This window comes from Colobus angolensis, unplaced genomic scaffold (assembly GCF_000951035.1).
Source record: "Colobus angolensis palliatus isolate OR3802 unplaced genomic scaffold, Cang.pa_1.0 Scaffold291, whole genome shotgun sequence".
Lineage (NCBI taxonomy): Eukaryota > Metazoa > Chordata > Mammalia > Primates > Cercopithecidae > Colobus > Colobus angolensis.
The window spans coordinates 937,906-942,302 of NW_012116166.1; the positions used below are offsets into that span (position 1 = coordinate 937,906).

General features: G+C 40.1%; 1 pseudogene; it reads right to left on the reverse strand.

The window, feature by feature from the left end:
- Positions 1-1,609: 1,609 nt before the first annotated feature.
- LOC105516833 lies at positions 1,610-3,795 on the reverse strand (annotated as a pseudogene).
- Positions 3,796-4,397: the final 602 nt, after the last annotated feature.

The window sequence follows — 4,397 nt, forward strand, 5'->3', positions numbered from 1 at the left end:
GCTAAGTTTAAAAGAAATATTATCAAATAAGGAAATAAACCTTCAGAATTCCAAGGTGGATTTCTTGCATGAACTTTGTTTCATAAAATCTTAAAATTCAGAGTAAATATCATACTAGTTACACTGTTTGCAATTTTATTAATGTCAATGGAAGATGTCTAAATTAAATTAAAACAATAAAAACGACCCTTCAGTTTGTGACAGAAAATTTGTAAGCATTAGATATCTTACACTATAGTTACTGATAAATTTTTTTGCCAAAATATAAAGAATTAGTAATTTATTTAAAAAGAAATAACAATGCAAAACCTACTGATGGTAAGAGAAAATCTCTGAGATACTTACTTCAATGCTTTTATCACTGAAAACTATTTTGAAGCTATTCTAATTATTCTGATTTCTATACATATCAATAGAAAAAATTTTAAAAACATAAATATTTGTGAATGGCACACTCACCTGGTAAGATAATAAAGGGTATCATCACAGATAGAATATTTAAGAAAGTTGCACTGTGTTTTGTTTTTGCTTTAATGAGTTGTAAAAGTAATTTAGCTTATCAAGGCAAATTCAGGGCTACATAATAGTACAGTGAATTTTGCCAAGTCACACAAATAAAGTTGTGGGTTGGATGACTCTCCTAATGTTATTATGAGATTAAAGTAGATAAAACTTAGTTGGTAGATTTATTAGTTCAGAAAAATAATCTACCAGCAAAACCAAAAATTTCTTTTAGAACAGGTTTCAAGGCAACCAATTGTGGCATTTTCCGCACTTTTTGTCATGCTACCACCACTGACAGAACCACATGAACAAAGTCTCTAATTCAGGCTTATAAGTAGTAGTTATGATAAATAGCAGCTTTAATGATTTCATATAAAGACAAAGACTTGAAGAGTATTTTTTGTGAGATCATGCCCCTGGAGGAAACTAAATTTAACCATGAAATTTAAATAAAATAGATTTTATTTAAACCTATTAAATAGGATTTGAATTGACTGCCAGTCTGTTCATCCAATAGGGAACTTGAATATTCAGACATGGATTGCACTTCTGTTTGTTTATTGAGTCTTCTTGTCACTGATGTAGTTACACTGTCTTTTTTCTTTACCTTAGTTCATTACATTACTAAAATGGAGAAAAATGAAACAATGTGGAATATTTGACAGTTGTTCCACTGTAGGAATACATAATTGGTTCCGAAGGCCATCCTTAACTCCTGCAAGGTGCTCTACATTCTTGAGTTTCTCTTAGGAAGTCTTGTCTCCAGACTCCAGAACTCTACAAACCATATGTGTGTGTGTGTGTGTGTGTGTGTGTGTATAAATATATATAACTCTTTCTCCATATAAAACTCTCTCTATATATAGAGTGTTACATATAGCTATATATGTACATATAATACATATATTTTTTACATATATATATAATATATATGGTTTGTAGAGTACTAGGTGATGCAAAAGTAATTGCGATCTTTGCTATAACACACATCATTCTAATATGAACACTATCATGGTGACTTAGAAGTCCAGGTTTTCAGACTAATTTCTATAGTGGTCCATGTAAACAAAACAGGTGAGACTGGTCCTGGTCCTTGGAACTGCTTTTATCCAACAGCAGAATTCCCTGAAAGTGTGGTGTTGGCTAAATGTAACACAGGGAGAGGGTGAGCCTCTATATTAAACACCTAGTAGTCTAAAGGTAAAAGGTCACCACTGGAGAACAGCACATACAAATATTTTAGTGTTTCGGCAAGAAAGACACCCCACTGTGCATTATCATGTGTAGGAGTAGAAAAATGTACATCTTTGACTCCAGAAAATCCACCACTGACTCAGCAATACTTTTCAACAGCCAGTGCTGTTCCCAGCCCCACTGCCTGTATTTTGGATTGTAAGAGAATCACCATAGGTACCAATAGGTTTCAATTACTTCTTGACAGAGGATATAATACTTTTCAGCCTGACAGCCACAACCTCCAAAGCACCATCAAACTTGGATGACTCAGGACCTAGCTTTAATGCCATCTGTCATATGACTCATGACATGTACACGCAATTTCTACCCCAGTTCTAAGTAATGACAGATGTTATCCATTCTGGAACCATCTTCTCCTAGTGCAAACATTACCCCAGCAAAGCAGGTCAGATGCCCATCTTGTTTTCCAAGTGCCCACTGATCCATTCTTTACTAAAGATAAGACATCCATGGGAGTTCTTGTTTTTTCACAGCCTCAATAACATCATCACGCATCTTTCTCCATTCATAGTCTGTTTTATCTGACATCAACCACGCTCTCAGTAAGTATTCATAAAAACTGTCTCCAAGATCACCAAGTGATGTGTGATACCGACCCCAGCACCCTGTTCCTGGGTTCAAACAATTTGGATAGACCGTTTGGACAATCCATTTTCTGAAGCAGTTTCTGCATATACATGACCTTGTTGTAGTAAACCAGGTCTGCTGTCAAGTAGCTGAGGTGGATGAACTCCATATGCAGTGTACCAGATTCAGCCAGAATGCTGCTACATGCAGGCCCCTAGCCTCAGTTGCACCCTACTCCACTCTGTAAATGTACCATTGTCCAGGGAATCCCAGTAGATGTGGGAAAGGCAGAAAGAAGTTTCTTAGCCAGTTGCACAGCTTTAATCTTGAATATCTCCTCTCCTGAAAGGTGATACGCTGCAAGCAGGCCTTCAATAAACTGAATGCTGACTTCAAACACAAACATCTCTGAATTCACACTGACCTCAAGGTTGTCTTAAACAATCTTTGCACATCTAGGAATTCAGCATGGAACCCCATGATATAAGGGGTATCCAAAGCATCTACAATGGTAGCACCCATTTGTGAACTTTCAAATGTTAGTGGTACATCCTTTCCTTTTAATAGGTCTGAGTTCATTATGTCCCCACCTGTATGTCCTATAATTATCCTAGGCATGTTTCGTGCTTTAATTTTTTTTCCCCCTTTTCTTATGTTGTCTTCGGGGTCTCCACCTTTCATGCCTAAAAAGTTTGGAATAGGAACTGGAGGCAGTGGCTTGTTCTCTGTCTTCATTTCTTGGACCTTATTTTTCTCTGTCTGAATTTCTGCTTGGATTTCCTTGCTTGACTTTTCTTTCTTTTTTTTTGAGATGTGGTCTCACTCTGTCACCCAGGCTGAGTGTTGCACTGTCATCAGGACTCACTGCAGCCTCCACCCCCCAGGCTCAAGCAATCCTCCCACCTTAGACTCCAGAATAGCTGGAATTACAAGAGGGCACTACCACACCTGGCTAGTTGTTGATTTTTTGCGGAGATATGGTCTCATCATGTTGCCCAGGCTGGTCTCAAACTCCTAGATGGAAGCCATCCTCCAGACTTGGCCTCCCAAAGTGTTGGGATTACAGGTGTGAGCCACAGCCCAAGCTGCTTGACTTTCTCAATTTTTCTTTTGTCTCTTCCAGGGCCTTCTCATGATCAGCTCGAATTTTATGTCTCAGAGGTTCTTCTTCTTCTTCCCTGTGTGTATGTTAATCGAGTGCATAGATCAGGAAGACTTCAGGGTTTTTAGCCCCTTTGCCAGCTACTACATGAGGAATTAACACATCGTCTGAATCCAGATCAAAGCGTTTGTGTTTTGAGAAGCCTAGAAGTAAAAAGAATGCCCCCAAACACTGGGTGATGAAGGCACTAAAAATAAGAGTCTTCGCAGAAAGTCTCAAGGTAGCGCTGTGATGTCAGGAGGACAGCCCCAGGTTCAGAAGTGGGATCCTACGTCTGGAGAGGGCAGCAGGGCTGGGGTAGTCATCGTTTATGCTCTTGAAGACAATATTCCACAAAGTTCTCATCTTATAGCAAATGCACAATACACTGAACTGTCTTCAAAATATTGGCAAAAATGGAAAAATTCAATTTTGCTCCACTTAAAGAACTGCCGCGCTTCTTCACAGGCACCGCTTTGACGCTCCTCCAATTCCGTTCAGAAACGTGAGTGACCCCCCCGCCTCAAACGATCACAAACTTATGTCCTACGAGATCTCGTTTGCCCTTTGACTCTCAGGGCCCTATCGGGTTATCAGAAGACTCTTCATTCCTAGGGGTAGATCAGAGTAGTCACACTGCAAAGGAGCTACCCCTTGGGGAGGTGCTTAAGGGTGGTCTTCTGCCACCCTTAAGGGAGTCTGGCTAAATCGGAGGCATTGCAGAAGGTTCACCATCTCCTCTGGTACTTCTATTCCAGGATCTTTTAACCTTAGTGGTGGAAAACATAAGGGTCTCCACCGAAGCCTGAAAACCGGGAGGAAGGTTTCCTGCTTCCGGGAGGCCAAGACAGAGGCGCTGAGGGAAGGAGCAGGAAGGGACCGGCCGCCCGCGCTTCCCGACGCTGACAGGCAGTCTCCCGGGCCGGGC